Here is a 19,615-nt window from a genome sequence, read left to right as displayed (position 1 = left end):
CTGGTGGACCCCAGCCATAAACAAACTATACAATAGAAGGAGGAAGCTACTACATGATAGAGCAAAATCCCAAAAAGGGAAGGCATCTCTGATCAGTATTAGCAAAAAACTACGGGCACTCATAAAATCGTCTAAGGCCAGCTTCGAGAGAAAAATTGCACAGGACACTAAGGATAATCACAAGGCTTTCTTTAGTTATGTTAGGAACCTGGGTGGGAATTCCCAGATATGCTCAGAATTAGTCCAAAATGACAAAAAATACACCGAACCCACAGACATTGCCAACATCCTAGCTGACAGGTTCAGCACAAACTTCTCCCCCCCTTCCCCACCAAAAGGGCAAATATCTATCCCAGCAGAGTGTTGCCCCCCTGACATCTCAGATGCTCAGGTAAGATCCGCCCTCTCCAAAGCAAAAAACACAGCATCAATCAGACCAGATGGTGTCCCGGGCTGCGTCCTACATGAACTCCAAGAAGAACTAAACCCAAACATAAAACTACTGTTTAATCTCAGCCTTACTACAGGATATGTACCCAAAGAGTGGCGTACAGCAACAGTGGTCCCTCTCCACAAAGGTGGTGCCTCAATGGATCCTGGAAACTATCGCCCCATAAGCCTGACTAGCTTGGTCTGCAAAGCTATGGAAAGGATCATCATGGACCGCATAAATAAAGATATTGGGGACCTACAGACACTGGATCCTACCCAGTTCGGCTTTGTTAAGGGCAGATCCTGCCTCTTAAACCTGGTTGATTTCTTTGAAACAGTCACCAAGGCCATTGACAAGGGGAAGGTGGTCCACACAGCCTACCTGGACCTCGCAAAAGCCTTCGATACAATACCCCACTCAGGCATTATAGATAAGCTCACCAGCTTAAATATAAACACCTATGTCACTAGATGGGTTGCAAACTGGCTCAAGGACAGAACCCGCATGTTTAGAATTGCTGGAGCCATGTCAGACTCCAAACCAGTTACAAGTGGCGTCCCACAAGGCTCAGTCCTGGGACCTCTCTTGTTCGGTATATATTTCTCGGAGGTACAGGCCAACACGGAAGGACTGTGGCTGACCAAGTTCACAGATGACTGCAGACTGGGCACCATAATCGACGCTCCAGCCGACACAAGCATCCTACAAAAGGGCCTCATAGAAACAGACAACTGGTGCCAGAGCCATGGCCTCAAGCTAAACACCAAAAAGTGTATAGTCATCCCCTTCAGCAAAAACAAAGTGCCCGCAAATTACCACATTGATGGTAATCCATTAAGTACGGAAGAAGTAATTACGGACCTGGGGACCCAAGTTGATAGCAATCTCTCATTCAACAACCACGTGGCCAAAGTGGTTAGAAAAACATTTTATATAGCCCACCTAATCATGAAGGGATTCACATCTAGATCAGGGGAGGTCAACGTGCCTTTTTACTCATCCCTCATTAGGCCCATAATTGAGTACAATGCCCCTTTTGGGATGTACCTTACCAGACACCTGCAGCAATTGGAAAGACCCCAAAAGTACCTCACCAAGAGGATCAAAGGGCTCAAACAGATGCCATATGCTGCCCGGTTAAAGAAACTCCAGCTCTACTCAGTGGCATACCGCCTGCTCAGAGGCGATCTGTGCCTGACGTATAAAGCCATGTCCAACCTGGAATTAATGGACATGCTGCACCTCAGAAAATCCAAATCCCATCGAGCTACGCGCTCGAGAGACTTGAACCTCAGCACTGAAATAAATAGGACATGCTGGAGGGACAGATTCATAACCCAGAGGCTCCCTTCACTCTGGAATAAAATCCCAGTCCAGGTTAGGCAGAGTCCCTCATTGACTCTCTTCAAGAGGAATCTTGATGAGTGGATGGGAGATTGTAGATTTATTCTGGGTATCACTTCTCTGTCACTGTTTGGCAGAGGCACAGTATACTAACCTCGAAAAAGGGCATAACAAAATTCATTTAAAATGGGTGGTGAAAGCCAAACACACACTCACTAGGCTTGTAAATGCCCTAGGGCAGATAGCCTAGTATGAACCTATGAACCTATATACATGCAACATAAAACACACAACTGCATACAGGCATACCATATTAACTTTAGAGCTGGCAGAAGTTTACTGTTTTAAATACGGAAAACTGACTAAAAATAATGCAATTGCTGGTTTACTTTCTCTAATATATGAAGATTTTCAAATGGAAATTCAAATTAATTTCAATAAAAAAGTGAGCTGTTACTACTGTAACCCTTTTAATGTTGTAAGACTGGATATATTTATAATTTAGAGAGTTTGATTTTGTTTTTGTAAACTATAAAACTAGCAAGACACGATCAGTTTATACCTGCATATGAAAAATAAAGCCAGTCTCAGTTTCTACAGTGTGTGTGTAATATAGGAGGATATTTATATGAAGGTATATTTCTTGCAGGAATACCATTATCAGCTGCTGAATCCTGATTTTTGTGAATTGCATGTGCAAGGTTTGACTTTTATCATATGGTCACAGGCTGCTTGGTAGCACAATACCTAAGCCTTTTGAAGCCTAGCCACTACAGTCCCACTGTCGCACCCAATTATTTTCTCCCCTGTCCACAAGGATAGTTAGGCCTGGGATGAATTTGTGGTTTGTTGTCCATTCAATTAAGATATATTTAACAATACTGAGATATGTGGTTTGCTTTACAGAAGGTAGAAGTTTGTTCTTGAAGTGGAGAGTTCTTTGGAACAGAGATATGTAATGCCAGCAAGACATATTTATGTTGCGATTTAGATTTAGGTCCCTTTAACTTGTATTTCTGTTGCTACCAGTCTTGTGGATATAGAGTAAATCAAACAAGATTGGGCCACTTAAGCTTTGCAGGCTCTGCATAGATTGACACATGGGAGTCGGAGAAAAGGGAGCGAAAAAGAGGATTGGGGCTTCTAGATGAGCTCGCTAACATAGGGAACTTGTATATGAGACTTTGCTAGTGAGGAACTACTATTTCTTCTCAGTCTGGGTTAGGTGCTTCAGTAGGTACATACTGGAGGGTCCACTGTATTTTAGTGTGGGCATGATGTGAGATGATAGAAGGGAAATAAAATTTTTTACTGATAGGAGCTGCTCTTCGTATTCAGTTGGACAAGGTGGAAGGCTTCCCTCATAATGGCGGATACCTGGAGGACAAATGAGACTTCATTATCAACAAAGGTGTGTAGGTCTAATAACATAGTCTGTTTAAAAGGGAGATGGGGTATTGTTTATGTGGTATGTGTGCAAGTGTTGCTGTTTCCCAAACTGTATGATGCTACATTTTTTTTGGTATGCAGCTTTAGACCATGATCCTGACATCACAAGTTTGTCTGACTTAGGCCATGTTGGAGGATGCAAGTGTCTTCTGTAAAGATAATGATGACTCCAGTCCAACTTCAGTAAATCTCCTTTAATGTCAAATTTGGCATCAGAGATGTAAATGCCAGACAGAAGTGTTACCAGTACAAAGCCACCAATGGCAAGTTTCTTGGAGGATAGTATGTTGTTGATTGTAATGGAGTGCATTCTAACAGTTAGCCATTTGGCAATACAGTGTGTGTTACACAGAGCTTTTTTATGGAATTTGACCAGTCAAAAGCCTTAGCTAAACTTGAGGTAAACTGTGTTCACATGTGTCATCTATCACTTTCAAGGATAAAACTAGGTTGTATACACATGCTCTACCTTTCACAAAGCCAAGTTAGTTTAGGGCAAGGATTGTATGCCCCCCTTTGTCCCTATTTCAGGGCAATGATGATGTCTATCACCTTGCAAATGATGCTGGTGAGACTGATAGCTCTGTATATGCCAGGGTCCAGAGTGGGACCTCGCCTCTGGAGGGGAGTACTACAGCTGTTCTTCAGGCTTTCTGGTATGCCTCCAGTGGAGAGACTGTGGTTGAATAGTTTAAGTTGAAGCTCTGATAGGGGTGTTTTGTACTGACCAGATAGCAACCCCATTATTTAAGTGGTTCCCTTGACTGAGTGCTTTTGGTCCTAAGGAGAGCTTATAGCACCATTCAGAAATGATAATGGGGGCATGACCAAGATAAAGACTGGTTGACAGCATAGTTTCTTAGCTCTGCTGTCCAAAAGGCATTTCTGACAGAAAAATTCAGAAATCGGGTATTGTAGACTTATTTTTGCTGAGATATCTCTACTAACATTACTAAAAGTCTGCATTAAAAATTGGGCTTAAATCATTATTTATTCTGTCAGAAAACAAAAAGGAAAACCATCAACTTCTACTTATAATGACCTTCTCAAACAATGGCTCGCAGGACCAGACAATGAAAAAGGAACTGCAGTCTTTGTTAACCACTATGTAGGACTTATCTATCAAATTTGACAAAATGGACAATAAACTGGACACCTGTAAAGAGACAAATGGAACAACTACAAGAACTAATGATGCAACAGAAATCTCAAATAGCTGATATAGAAGAGTCACTAAATGATGTGGGAGGTAGACTTACTGAACAAGAACTTCAACTTGACTTTCTCTCCAAGTAAAATGCTTCACTGCTAAATAAAATAGATGACCTAGAGGATAGGTCAAGAAGAAATAGTCTACATATCTATGGGCTGCCAAAAAGGACAGAGAGAGAAAAAACATGGTGAACTTCCTTACTTCTTGGCTACCAAATGCCCTAAAATTGCCAGAATCTCTTTTATATGGAATTGAAAGACCTCATAGATCTATAAAAGTTCCTTCATCATCCAACAATATAAAGACTAGCCCAAGGTCAATAATAGTCATTTTTTTTCTCATCACAGGAGAAAGAACATCCTGAAGACAGCATTATCAAATTCACCAGTTAGGTATAAGGACATCATAATCAGATTTGACAATGATTATTCAGCAGGAGTAATTACTAAAAGAAAAGAATGCCTGCCTTTGATAAAGGAACTTAAAAATGACAACTCAAAGTTCACTTGTTGTTTCTTGCAAGAACAAAAGTCTTTTTTACTGAAGGACCCAAAATGTTTGACACACTGGAAGCAGCCATACCTTATTTATCAACTAATAAGACCTTGGATAAAGTGGAAGAAATGGATTGGAGTAGTTTCTGTTTGAAGTTTCAGGCAGAAAAAAGTGAGTGGAGTACAAATGACAAGAAAAAGAAAAAAATTAAGAGACAAATGAAGGACAAATAATCTTTTCAGTTATGCTGTTAACTTAAAAAAATCCTGTTTAAATGTTCCTATTGCTTAATAATATGACCTGTCTATGAAACAACATGAAATATACGGCAAGCAGAGTGCCTTATAACCAAAGGACTCAACCTCAAATAAATAAGGTAAAACATTTCATTATTTTATAATTATTTATTAAGTCTAGATTCAGGTGTTAGAAAATTTCTATTCCTATATAACATGCCTAATTTCTGGTGTGTTTTTTTTTTTTTTTTTTTTTTTTTTTTTATATATGGTGTAGGATATCTTCTTCTTTCAGCTGCTCCTGCTAGGAGTCACCACAGCAGATCAATTGTTTCCATTTCTTCCTGTCCTCTGCATCTTGCTCTGTCACACCAACCACCTGCATGTCCTCTCTCACCACATCCATAAACCCTATCTTGGGCCTCCCTCTTTTCCTGTTACCTGGCAGCTTCATCTTTAGCATCTTTTTCCCAATATACTCTGCATTCCTCCTCAGCACATGTCTAAACCAACATAATCTTGCCTCTCTGGCTTTGTCTCCAAAACTTCCAACCTAGGCTGACCCTCTAATATACTTATTCCTAATCCTGTCCATCTTCGTCACATCCAGTGCAAATCTTAACATCTTCATCTCTGCCACGTCAAGCTCTGACTCCTGCCTTTTTGTCAATGCCACTGTCTCCAACCCATATAACATAGCTGATCTCACTACCCTCTTGTAGACCTTCCCTTTCACTCTTACTGGTACTCATCTCTCATGAATCACTCCTGACACTCTTCTCCACCCACTCCATCCTGCCTGTACTCTCTTCCACACTCACTTTTGCTCTGAACTGTTGATCCCAAGTTCTTAAACTCATCCACCTTCGCCACCTCTACTCCCTGCATCCTCACCATTCCTCTATCCTCCCTCTCATTCACACACAAATATTCTGTCTTAGTCCTGCTGACCTTCAGTCCTCTTCTCTCTAGAGCATATCTCCATCTCTCCAGGGTCTCCTGCACCTGTTCCCTACTCTCACTACAGATCACAATGTCATCTGCAAACATCATAGTCCATGGAGACTCCTGTCTGATCTCGTCTGTCAACCTGTCTACCACCATTGCAAATAAGAAAGGGCTCAGAGCTGATCCTTGATGTAATCCCACCTCCACCTTAAACGCATCCATCAATCCCACCACAGACCTCACCGCTGTCACACTACCCTCGTACATATCCTGTACCACTCTTACATACTTCTCTGACACTCCCGACTTCCTCATACAGTACCACAACTCCTCTCTAGGTACCCTGTCATATGCTTTCTCTAAATCCACAAAGACACAATGCAACTCCTTCTGACCTTCTCTGTACTTCTCCATCAACACTCTTAGAGCAAACATCGCATCTGTAGTGCTCCTTCCCAGCATGAAATCATACTGCTGTTCACTAATCATCACGTCCCTTCTTAAACTAGCTTTCACTACTCTTTCCCTTAACTTCATGCTGTGACTGATCAGTTTAATCCCTCTGTAGTTACTACAGCTCTGCACATCACCCTTATTCTTATGTAGGTTCAGTTTCAGTTCATCATTAATAATGACCCCTAGGAGTTTTGTGTGGGGATCAGGATGGATACTTGTATTGTTTGTATGTGATGACAAAAGAAGTTTTGTGATGAGAGAGAGCGGGGGAGAAAAAGTAGGAGTTTGGTCTTTTTGGGATTAAGGATTAGTAAGTTGCTGGAGAGCCATTGTTCAGTGGAAAGTAGGAATTGCTGGGTTACGGAGTGCAGTTCAGTGATATTGTTAGAGATGGATATAAGTGTGGAGTCATCTGCATATTGAATGAGTGAGGATTCTTTGCAAGAGATATAAAGATTGTTAGTAAAAATATTAAATAGCAGGCGTCCCAGGATGGAGCCTTGTGGAACACCCATGGAGATGGGAAGGAAAGGAGAGGAGGAAGAGAGCCATTTAACTGATTGTTCTCTGCCAGATAGGTAGCTACTGAACCAAGTGAGACAAGAGGAAGATAGGTATAACTTGGTGAGTTTGGATAGTAGTAAAGGATGAGAGTATTGAAAGCTTTAGAAAGGTCTAGGAAGAGACAGGAAACTAGTTTATTGTCAAGGGCATCAGCTATGGTATGTGTAAAGGAGAGAAGGGCTGAGGTGGTGCTATGGTGAGGGCAAAATCCATGTTGGGTAGGAGTAAGTAGCTAGTGCTTAAGGAGGTGATTGAGAAGCTGAGAGTGAATACGTTTTTCTAAGATCTTGGAGAGGGGGAACAGAATGGCAATGGGTTGGTAGTTAGAGGGGTCTGTGGAGATGCCACCTTTGTGAAGAGGTATAGTAAAGAAGGATTTTCAAAGAGTGGGGACAGTTGACTCCAGGATAGATCTATTAATAAATATGGATATAGGATAGGCAATAGAGTCAGCTGCAAGTTTTAAGAAAGCAGGATGTAGACTGTCAGTGGAGGGAGAACAAAGGTTTTAGCTTTAGAAGTAGAGATTTGATGTAACTAGTAGGTACAGGCTGAAAGCAGAATAATGCAGCATCAGAGGGACTTGGAGTGAAGGATGTAGAAGTAAGGTTTGACATGGTGTTTAGAAGGTTTTGAATGGATGAGATAAAGTGTTTATTTAGAAGAGTGGCTGTTTCTTGAGAGGAGGAGTTAGGGTAGGGTAAGGGGCTAGAGGGGTTACCAGGATAGAGGATGTTGAGAGTAGACCAAAATTTGCGAGGATTATTTTTATTGTTTAACTGAGCAGAAATGTAGTACTGCTTTTTGTCATTAATAGTATGTTTTTAGTAGGTTCCTTAATTGTCTGTATTTAAGGCGAAGAGGTGGTTCTTTAGTTTTAGTCCAGGCTTTCCAAGTACTGTCCCTTTGTTTCATAAATGCTTTAGTTTCATTGGATAGACAGGGAGCATGATTTGATTTAACTCTGATCATCTTAGTGGGAGCTAGAGAGTTAAGAATACTCAGGAAGGTGCTATTAAAGGTATTGACGGCATCATTTAGGGGAAGATGCCTAAGAATGGACCAGTCTACATTGTGGAGAATATCATTAAATTGGGTAGAATTGAAAGTAGATAATTTTCTACAGTCTCTGATTAGGTGGGGTTTAGGAATGTGTGGGTTATGTCTTGAGACAGAGGTAGGTAGATGGTCACTAAAGGTGTTGCGTAGGGTAGAAGAATTGTGGTATTGGTAGGGTGTATTAGTGAGGATCCAGTCTATAGTAGAGCAGGAGGAGGAGTTTTTTTGAAAGCGGGTGAGGGAAGTCATGAGTTGATGGAAGCCATGGAGGTCTATACTGAGTTGGGGTGAGTCAGCTGAGAGGTTAGTCCAGTTGATGTTGACATCACCAAGGATATGTGTTTCATAAGATATGTTAAAGGAGAACCAGGATAGGATGTTTTCAAGAAGAGGCAGATTTTTGCCAGGAGGAATATAGATGGAGGCAATATCAAACTTTTTATAAGTATTTAGGTAGTAGTTGAGTATTAAGAGTTCAGCAGGGTAGAAATCTGGAATTGGTGAAGGGAAGGGAGAGAGAGATTAAGGTTGTTAGAGTAAAGGATGGCCACACTGCCCCCTTTTTCTGTTAGTCTATCTGATCGGAAGATATTATAGTCAGGTGGGAGTATTTCACTATTTGTAATATGTGGTTTGAGCCAAGTTTCAAATAGAGAGAGAATCTGAGGGGTGTTGAGAGATATCCAAGAGTGTAATTCAGTGACTTTATTTGTTATACTTTGAATGTTACATGAGTGAATAGTTAACTGTTTGGTAGGAGAATACTGTTTAAATAGGGGCTGGTTGTTATGAGAGGAAAAGGAATGGGGCAGAGAAGAAGTAGTGGTAAAGGTAGGTTTTGAGGGGGGGGGGTGAGTTGCAGAGGGGCCAGGATTGGGATGGATATCTCCATAACAAAGTATATTTTTAGTGAGGTGAGAGAGTTTAGTAGATAAGAGATAGAGTTTGTATAGTTTTGACCGAGGTTTGAGGGAAGGTTTGACCAGCTCTAGTATAGTTTGAATAGGCTAGTGGTTGAGGAAGTCATTAGACTAGGGGAGATAGAAGTATAAGAAGTATCTATGAAGCTATCATAAGAGTGAGAAGTTGGTGAACAAAGGTAAGGATTATAAAGAGTAGAATGGTAAGAGGTGGAGGAGTAAAGAATAAGGAGAAGTGAGAAAGATAATAGTAAACAATACATGATTTAAATAGAATAGAAAAAAGAAGAGAGTATGAGTAGGGATAGAGTTGTAGAGGAAGTGATGTTTAGAAGATTGGCAGATTACTTGGATGGGGGTAGAGATGGGCAGGAAGTGGAGAATTATTGGTTGGTGGTACAGGAAGGGGTGGGCTGGTTGGATATAAAGGTAATTGTATGGGGGTGGGTGGGGGATAGGGGTAGGGTAGGGGAGCAAAGAGAGCCTGAGCGCAGAGGGGCTACACCCACAAGGAAGGATTGCAAAAACAATCAGGGAAGCAAAGGTGTCAAGGCAAGAGCACTGGTAGAAGGGCTAAGTTTAGAGCAGCAGGAATATAGAAGGTAGACACAGTTACTGAGGTAACAGGAGAGGAAAGTGGCTAAGAGAGGTAGAGAGGGGTGAGCTAGTTACTGGCTTAGAGCGGAGCAGACAGAAAGAGTGAAATAGGTAGGTAGAAGAAGCAGTTCACATTGGAGGTATCTTTTACAGAGAGGTATAACAGATTAGAGGGAGGTTAGAAGAGGGGCAGAAACAGGTGTGTAGGAGAAAAAAGACAGTACAGTATGGTGAGCAGGTAAGATGGAGCCAACACAGGAGTAGTCACAGGATTAGAAAGTTGATGAAACCTTATTTCATGAGGTGTACATACTCAGATAAAGTCACTGGAGAGGAGTGTGCACTGAAGGAACTTGGATGTTAGTAAATTTCCAACCAGAATGGGCCAGTAGGCTACAGGAAAGCTCAGGTAGCTGGATTCACCTGAAAGAAAAAAATAAAATATAAGACAATGTGAGTTGAGTGGGGTAGGGGCAGATGAAAGTGAGGGTTACAGTTTGAGGCAAAGTCTTCTAGAGTATAGGGATCAAAAGAGTTGGACAAGGGTATTTACAAAATGCAAAAAAAGATGGAGAGTATGTTTTTGCCAGGAGGAATATAGATGGAGGCAATATCAAACTTTTTATAAGTATTTAGGTAGTAGTTGAGTATTAAGAGTTCAGCAGGGTGGAAATCTGGAATTGGTGAAGGGAAGGGAGAGAGAGTAGGGGTGAAAGTGGTGTGAATGTGGATGTGAGTGGGGGTATAGGAATATTATTGAGAGAAAGAGCAGTGTAGGTATGAATGTAATACATAGCACAGGAATACTGCAGTTATTTAGAAGACATTGTACAACATAATAAAGGTAATATAATCATAGCTGGGGACTTGGGAAACTGACACAAATGTAAAAAATACACATAAGAAATCACCTTTGACAAAGGTGCTTTCTGACTTTATTGACTCTCTTAACTTAATTGACAGTGATTATGCTGAACCAAATACACTATTCTTCAAGCATTTTTCTTGCAGGCATAGTACACAATCAAGAATAGACAAAGTGTATGCATCAAAGTGCCTAACTACTAAATTATATAAAGTTAAGAGAATCATATGTCCCCATTCAGACCATAACACAATTACTTTTGAGCTAGTCTTAAACTTTAAAGAAAGGATAACAGTGACAAGGATACCATCTTACATAACAAAACTTAACGATTTTTATACTAAAGAGATACAAACATTTCTAGACATAAATGTTACTAAAGATGTGTCTGAAATACGTGTATATATATATATATATATATATATATATATATATATATATATATATATATATTTATGGATCTACTTCATTTGTACGATGTTTCAGTACTTGGAAACTGACTTGGTCGAACCCTGTTGTTCAAAGTACCAAAACTTTGAAAACAGAGTACGGAGATCACAATACAGCATGGAATGTGAATATTCCCTTTGCCTCGCTGTAGTGTGATCCCGGAGTTGGTATATTTAAGTAGGAGGTGTGGGGGGCTTGTGCCCCTGAAAAACATGTTTTCTTTGTGTTTTTTTTTTTTTTTTTAGTCATCCGATGCTGTGACTAGGCTTCAGCGAAAGTGCACTTTCATTGAAATGCACTTTCGCTGAAGTGGGCATCTACTTTGTTCATAGTTTCATAGTTTAGTACTAGGCTATCTGCCCTGGGGAATTTGTAAGCCTAGCCATAATGATGTGGCTTTCGCCACCCCATGAAATGGTACAAAAATGCACAGAATAGAGTTAGAATACTGTGCCTCTGTCTAGTAGTGACACAGTGAAGGTCCCCTTATATAATAGAATTAGTTTACTGTGCCCCTGTCTAGTAGTGACACAGATGTGACCCCTGGGGTAAACTTATGATCTCCCATCCACTCATCAAGATTTCTCTTGAAGAGAGTTAGTGAGGGGCTCTGCCTAACATGAACTGGGATTCCTCTGGGTTATGAATCTATCCCTCCAGGCATGTCCTATTCATACTTGTGCCGAGGTTTACGTCTTTAGCTCTCGTGGTTCTGATGGATTTGGATTTGTTTGAGGTGGAGCATGTCCATCAGTTCCTGATTGGACATGGCCTTGTACGTCAGGCACAGATCACCTCTGAGCAGGCGGTATGCTACTGAATAGAGCTGGAGTTTCTTTAGTCAGGCAGAATAAGACATATGTTGGAGACCCTTGATCCTCTTGGTGAGGTACTTTTGTGTGTCTCTCCAGCTGTTGCAAATGCTGGGTGAGGTACATACCAAATGGGGCATTGTACTCAATCATGGGTCTGATGAGGGAGGAGTATAGGGGTACAATGACATCCTTGGATCTGGATGTGAATCCCTTCATGATAAGGTGTGCAAGGTAGAATGTCTTTCTAACCACTTTGGCAACGTGGGTGTCAAGTGAGAGGTCGCTGTTGACTTGGGTCCCTAGGTCTCTGATTACTTTTTCCATACTCAGTGGGTTGCTGTCTATGTGATAATTTGTGGGTACTTTGTTTTTCCCAAAGGGGATGACTATACATTTTTTGGCATTTAATTTAGGGCCATGACTCCGGCACCAGTTGTTCGTTTCTGTGAGGCCTTTTTGTAGGATGTATGTGTCCGCTGGTGTATCGACTATGGCACCTAGTTTGCAGTCATCATTTTTGATCAAAGTAGATATATATATATATATATATATATATATATATATATATATATATATATATATATATATATATATATATATATATATATATATATATATATATATATATATATATATATATATATATATATATATATATATATATATATATATATATATATATATATTTATAATAGATAACTATATATATATATATATATATATAGTTATCTATCAGGACCATAACATTTAAACTTCAAAACATCTAAAACTCATAACATCAAATCTCAAAACATTGAAAACTACAAAGCAACTGTAAATAACATCCCACACACTGTTTGCTATGTTTATGCAGGGGGTAAGCCCCCCTGCACCCCACACTCCCGTAAATTCATTATACCAATTCCAAGGTTGAACTACAGTGGGGATAGGAATTCCACCACTGTAGTGCGACCTTGGAGTTGGTATATTTAATTTATGGGGGTGTGGAGGGTCGAGCCTCCCACATGGGGGGGTGCAGAGGGGCTTGCCCCCCTGCATAAACATAGTGAAAACTCTGTGGGATGTTTATAGTTGCTTTGTAGTTTTCAATGTTTTGATATTCAATGTTATGAGTTTTAGATGTTTTGAAGTTTAGATGTTATGGTCTTGATGTTTTGAGTTTAGATGTTTTTTCACCCAGAAAAAAAGAGGTAATTGTTCCCCTCTTATTAGACCCATTATAGAATACAATGCCCCTTTGGTATGTACCTCACAAGACATCTACAATAACTGGAAAGGCTGCAGAAATACCTCACAAAGAGGATTATCGGCCTTAAACAGATGCCCTACGCAGACTGTCTCAAAAAACTCCAGCTTTACTCTGTCACATATCGCCTACTCAGAGATGATCTCTGCCTAACATACAAAGCTATGTCAAACCCAGAGCTGTTGGACATGCTCCACTTAAAGAAATCCCAATCTCTCCGAGCTACATGCTCTAGGGACCTAAACTTTGTCACCACACTAAACAGAACATGCCGGAGGGATAGATTCCTGTCCCAGAAATTTCCTATACTCTGGAATAAACTACCTATCTATATCAAACAAGGCTCCACATTAGCACTCTTCAAGAAAAATCTTGATGATTGAATGGGAAATAGGAAATTCACCCCGGGGATCACCTCTGTGGCCCTGCTTGACAGTGGCACAGGAAAATAATTTTCTTGGGTGGCAAAAGCCATGGTACCTTTTTGGCTGGGATTGTACAGGCCCCAGGGCTGATAGCCTAGTACCTACCTACCTATGAACCTATGAAGAGTAGATGTTTTGATAGGTAACTATATATATATATATATATATATATATATATATATATATATATATATATATATATATATATATATATATATATATATATATGGGATGCACTGAAAGCATTCTTATATGAAAAGTGGTAACATGGTATAAAAATAAAGAAAGAATTAGAAAATGTACAATTAAAAGTTGATAAATTAAAACTTGATATCCAAAAAGGCAATACTAATTTAACAAATGAACTGGATGACTTGAACAAAAAATTTATGGAAACATTGTAACATAAGACATTGATTAACTTAGAGAAGATCAGATTAAGTTTGTACTGAATGAACCTGAAAAATCAAAGAAGAATAGCAAACAGAACTAAAAAATGATAAAAGCAAACCAAATAAAGGAAATATATAATATAGAGACTAAAAAGAATGTATCTGATTTAGAGAGAATATTTCAAGCATTAAAAGTACATTTTCACAAACTCAGTAACCAAAATGAAAACATAGAGTCGCAAATGAAATGTTAAGATTAATTTACTAAAAGAGCAAGTGAAACTAATAGATAAACAACAATGACAGAACTTAAATCTCAAGTAAGCAAACTAAAAGTAAATAAAGCTCCAGGTATAGATAGTATCATCCCAGAGATGTTTAAATTACTAACAAATGAGACCCTAATGCTATTATTGAAAGTGTTTACACCAGTAAAAGATGGTAATCCTCCCTCCTGGAATTACACATCAATATAACCAGTTTTGAAACAAAGTAGAGATCCTAGTGAATGCTCATCATATAGACCCATATATTTACTTAATATTGATTATAAAATATTTACAGCAATACATGCTGCTAGAAGAAAACAGTTACTACCACTGCTGATAGAGGAAGATCAAGCAGGCTTCATAAAAGACAGAAACACATTTGACAACATTAAAAGAATCCTCTAATTATGTAAACATTACAAAAAATAAAATGAATGTAATTAGTCTGGACGTCAGCAGTGTATTTGATTCAATGGACTGGGATTATCTATGGTTAGATCTAGAATAGTATGATTTCTCAAAAATATTTATTCCACTGATAAAGTCATATTTAAAACAATTTAATAATCTAATCGTTAAATGTTTGTGGTATCCTAATAAGACTAGGATAGCTATGAAATATCACTTAAATGAATGGGATATGGGTGGAGTAGGTCAACCAGATGTAGAAGTATATTCATATTAGCTGTCATAAAAACTATATCATTGCAGTTGAATACAGATTATACTTCCAAATGGAAACAAATACATGAGAAAATAAGATTAAAATTGGGCTTTCATCCATCAGACAAACACTGTTCTGGTATATAATAATTTTCTTTGGTTATTTAAGGAATATATGACAGTGAATAGACATAAACATGTAAGCTCTGAATTTATTATTTATACATTAAAAGCATATAAAAACTTTATAAATAATAATCCTAATATAATAGCTTGGTTGTTTTTGTTGTACCCAGTTGTATAACATATATATATATATATATATATATATATATATATATATATATATATTTTATAACTAAATTCCTATACTTTTTACTACTAGTGACTGATGATACTTTCTCCGTATTTTTTTTTTCTTTCATCACTTGTTGATACTGGTACAATAATGCTGATTATACCATGATCCCCCCAAAACGTGCACGCTGATTGGCCAGCGTGCCCGTTGTAAATCGAGTTATACTAATGGAAAAAGGTCCGGTCGCCCGGACTTTTTTCCATTAGTATAACTCGATGAACTGTCTCGCTATGTTAAATGGGTTTAACATAGCGAGACAGCTTTAAAATAAGCAACGGAGATCTCCGTTGCTTATTTTAAAGCTGTCTCGCTATGTTAAACCCATTTAACATAGCGAGACAGTGTTTAAAAGCAACGGAGAAAGCAAGATCTCCGTTGTTTTTTTTTTAGTGTCTGGCTATGTTAAATGAGTTTAACATAGCGAGACAGTTTTAAAATAAGCAACGGAGATGTCCGTTGCTTATTTTAAACTGTCTCGCTATGTTAAACTCATTTAACATAGCTTAAACACAAAAAAAAGCAACGGAGATCTTTCTTTCTCTGTTGCTTTTGCTCACAACTCTGATGTACTGCGCAGGCGCAGTACATCAGAACTGCCGGATGCCAGACATCTGCGGAAGGGCAGTAAACAGGCATTATACTATGCCATTATTTAAGAAAAGTAACAGTTTCTTTTCTTAAATAATGTCATGGTATAATAGCAATAACCCACTTCTGGGTGTGGGTAATGGTAAATTTACCACGGTTGGCTTTTTTGGTCCTCGGGCTTCCTCGGGACCAAACCACGCCAACCGTGGGTAAATTTAGCATTACCCACACCCAGGCGTGGGTTATTGCTATATTAATTTATCTCAGTTTTTACCACTCTGAATTCATCTGGCAACCATCTAAATTCCTTTTTTATTATGTATATATTCTGTATATGTTACTGCAATCAAAGCAACTAAATTCCTGACTTATATATATTCTATATATATTCCTGTAACCACTATGTGTAACACTGTTTCAACTTCTGTACCAATTAATGTTTAATTTTTTTTTCTGCTTCTATGCTCTTGTCAGAGCTTTTCTCCTTAGTCCTCAACCGAAAATGGGCTCTTTTAGGCCCAGTGGACTTTCCCAGTAAACAAATGCAATAAATAAATAAATATACTCAAAGTAACATCATAACTTTTGATATGGAATCAGTCAAAACTCTTAAAATCAAAGGATTGATATACTGGCACCAGTTGGTGGGCTCCAGGAAAGTACTGACAATAGATCTAGTTAAAAGAAAATTTAATTTGGTTAGTAGTTTGTGGTTATTGATACAGGACTTAAGACAGTTTTTACTGAGCAAACAAGATATAATGCAACTAGACAGGAAGTACCTAAATTCATAGAATACGTAATATTAAGAATAACTCACCCTATTGCTGGAAAGGGATACTTACCTATTTGCAAAATAAAAAATAAAAATCTATTATAAAGAAAGCTTATGGGATTACTATAGAACAATTAATGATCAATTACCAAATGACAGAGACAAAAATGTATTCTTCTCTCCATGAAACAAACATCTCTCTCACCACACCGGAAACTTTTTACATGGCAGTTTATGCATAGATCTTACTTCACACCACACAAAATGGGGCTAATGTTTAAAAAAAGCATTGGTTGTTGGATATGTAAATTAAAAATAAAAGTAGACTGGCAGCATATGTTCTATAAATGCCAATTCCTTAAACCAGACTGGAACAAAATTGATAACTTTTTACAAGCAGTATTCAGTGACAAATTTTAGTTATCTAAATCTTTGATTCTGTTTAATGGGCCTGTACCTGACTGTGCTCCAAGAACAAAATATACAATTGTATAGACTGTCCTAGTCATTACAAGAAAGAATATAAACAGTGGATTGGAAGTCTGAGTCTTCTCCTACCTTCAAGCAATACAGAAATATTATATTAGCAGTATTACAGTTGGAAATGAACACCATCAAAGTAACAACTGAAAGCACTACATCACTATTTATTGCATGGCAAAAGGTAACTGAAATTTTGGAGAGTAAAGACTGTAGCAAACGTTGATCTGATAGTTCACAAATATAGAAAGAGAATCGTAAGTGGACGGCGCAGTGGTGCAGCAGTAGCACTGTCGCCTCACAACAAGAGGTTTTCCAGTTCGATTCTCGGCTGGGGTGCCTTCTGTGTAGAGTCAGCATGTCCTCTCTGTGTCCGTGTGGGTTTCCTCTGGGTGCTCTGGTTTCCTCCCACGTTACAAAGACATGCGTGAGTATTAATCCCTGGGTCTCCTCTGAAAATTGACTTTGTTCCAAGTCAGACTTTCCCAGTTAACAAATGTTAAATAAATAAATAAATACATTAACTATAGATATCCCTGTAAATAGTTTTTCTTTTTTTATTCATCTTAGATAGTTTTATTTACCTGTTTAAATAATATGTACATATTTCAATGTCATGAAACTTGTATATATATTTTTCTTTTCATTTTTAAAATGAATAAAAGTATATTGAAAAAAATGATAATGGGTGGTTTTGGCTGAATACTTTGCATTGGGTGAGAAGATGGAGCTGAATTTATATGCAAGGATGTTACCTATATTATCAAGATTATGTGTGTGGTGCTATTAGAAACAGGCTCAGTATAATGCTGGGTATTTTTTCTGAGGTTGCAAGTTCACATAATTAAAGAACACCTTGTGGGTTATCTTTTGTTGACATACCATTTTTTAATCATCATAAGCTCTGTGAGATTTGATTTTACTCATCATTTTTGTGTTAACCCTTTTGAGGTCAATGTTTTGTTTATTAATAATGTTATTTTCTTTAGGACTATGAGCTTATTATTGTAGAGTTTGTTTATGGTGGAGTTCTACCAGGAGGTGTTTGTTTCTAAAGTTGGGACTTTATTTGTTGCATATAGGGACATGAACCTCTAAGCAAGAGTTAAGGTGGGAGTAAAAAACTTGATATATGGAGCAGCACATGCTATAGGTCACTGAGGGGTAGAGGACTGTTGAACACTTTTAAATCATCATTGAGCACAAGGCCACTGGCCTGGGAGAAGTCTCTCAAAATGGATTGGAACCTGAGTTGAACTATGACTATATATATGATGAGTAATATAGTTCAGTGATCTGATTTGACTAGTGAGGATAGCAGATAGGTGCTGTGTTACCGAGTATGTTGGTTTGCTGCCTCTATTTGGGGGAGAGCATTATTCGAACAATGGAGCTTGCATTAATTAAGTCATGGAAGTACTGCCCATATTTATTTGTACTGGTCAATGCACTGAAACCAGGTTTCATTGATGATACAAATATCTCCATTTTCTAGAGTCAGGAAGGACTTGAGGGAGTGCATTTCCTTATTTAAGAGCCTAGCGTTGTGCAGCACTGCTTTGATATTTGCCAGGTTTTAGTTTATATTTTCTAGGTCGGTAGCCTGACTAGACTGAAATTACCTAAAAAAAAAAAGGTATTACAGGGATAGGGAATGTCATAGCCAGTCCAGTTTGTAGAACCCTGGAGAGATAAGAACACGCCATATCTGGTGAAACAGATGGGCACTGGCTTTTGTCTCACTCCAGGCTGTGACACAATGGATCTTGTCAGAATGACACTGGTAATTAAGTTAAATGTTAAATTTGTTTATCGTGTGGTGTCATTCCCTGTGATAGTAGGATTCTGCTCACAACTAGTTTCCTTCATAGAGTACAAGGGGTGGCACCGCTCGCACTTTTTACACCCACAGGAGCAATGGCATGAGCTTCCACAACACACTGAAAAAAAAGATTGAGGAAAAGGTGGGAAAGATCCAGGAAAAGGGGATCAAGGGCTGGAATCACTGCCAGAGTGAAGGCAAATCCTTTCAGGCCTGCATTACCATCCTTACTGCTAGCAAACATGTGCTGTCCAGATAATAAGATGGACTACATTAGGCTGAAAATAACATGACAAATCAAGATAAGAAATACTTGTGTTCTTATGTTTGCAGATACTTGGCTGCATAGTAACATTAATGACAGTGCAGTTCAACTGGAAGGGCTCATTCTTTTTTGTGCAGAGATCAAGTACTCAGTGGCAGATCTTTAGTAGTTGGATTCTGCATGTATGTAAACAATAGCTGGTGCATAAACTGAGAGACTGCCCTTAGCCAGTGCTCTGAAAACATAACAGTTCTTAGCAGTCAGATGTATACCTTTGTATCTGCCTAGTTCAATGGTGTCAGCATTACAGTGGTATATATCCCACTGAGTGCAAACACTAAAGAGGCACTGGCTATGCTGTGTAACTCAGTATGTGAGCTGCAGAATAAGAATCCATAATAGAAATCCCCTGCACGGAAGTGATTGTACAGTTGCTGGCTACTCCTTGTTGTTTCTGCAGGATAAGAACCCAGATTTTGCACACATTA

This window comes from Protopterus annectens, chromosome 2.part0 (genome assembly GCF_019279795.1).
Source record: "Protopterus annectens isolate FY-2018-M chromosome 2.part0, PAN1.0, whole genome shotgun sequence".
NCBI lineage: Eukaryota > Metazoa > Chordata > Ceratodontiformes > Protopteridae > Protopterus > Protopterus annectens.
The sequence above is the reverse complement of the archived record's forward strand: the minus strand, read 5'-3'. Positions refer to the sequence as shown.